The following is a 719-nucleotide window of genomic DNA, read 5'->3' as shown; positions in this document are numbered from 1 at the left end:
GTTACCGCCTATGTTGGAAAAACGCATTCGTAGAATCACAATTTACCAAAGTGGAAACCTTTCCAGGAATCTGTGTAGGAAAACTGAAACTATGAAGACAATTCCTGGGGCTGGTGAGATGGCTCAGTGGTCTAAAGCACCTACTTAGAACAAGCTTAGCAAAGCACAGGGACCACAGTTCAATCCCCCAGTACCACATGCCAGCCAGCCCCGCCCCCTGGTGGGCTGAACTGGCCACACACACACACACATAAATAAATAAAATTAAAAAAAAATAAATAAAAAAGACAATTCCTAATCTATAGGATCTCTATACTTACAATGAGTGCCTTATATATACCATGAAACTGGTTCTTTTTTGATTAAGTCTGACCTTCTGTACTTAACTAATATTTACAGCAAGTATTGACATAGTTGGGCTAATATCTACCCCAATTTTTTATTCCTTACTGTTGTTTCTTTGTTTGTCTTCCATTCTTTTTCTGCCTTATGTGGCTTTAACTGACCATCTCCTGTGATGCACCTTCTCTTCTTTGTTAGCATGCCGATTACACTTTAAAAACATTTTTCAGTCTTTATTTATTTATTTATTTGGTACAGGGTCTTGCTACACAGTTCAGACTCATAGTGATCCTCCTATCTCAGCCTCCCCAGCACTGGATTACAGGCGTGCGCCACTATGCCCAGTTTCCGTGGCCAGAAGGTGTGGGGCTGGTGCG

This window comes from Octodon degus, unplaced genomic scaffold, assembly GCF_000260255.1.
Source record: "Octodon degus isolate 3935 unplaced genomic scaffold, OctDeg1.0 scaffold00084, whole genome shotgun sequence".
NCBI classification, from domain to species: domain Eukaryota; kingdom Metazoa; phylum Chordata; class Mammalia; order Rodentia; family Octodontidae; genus Octodon; species Octodon degus.
The sequence above is the reverse complement of the archived record's forward strand: the minus strand, read 5'-3'. Positions refer to the sequence as shown.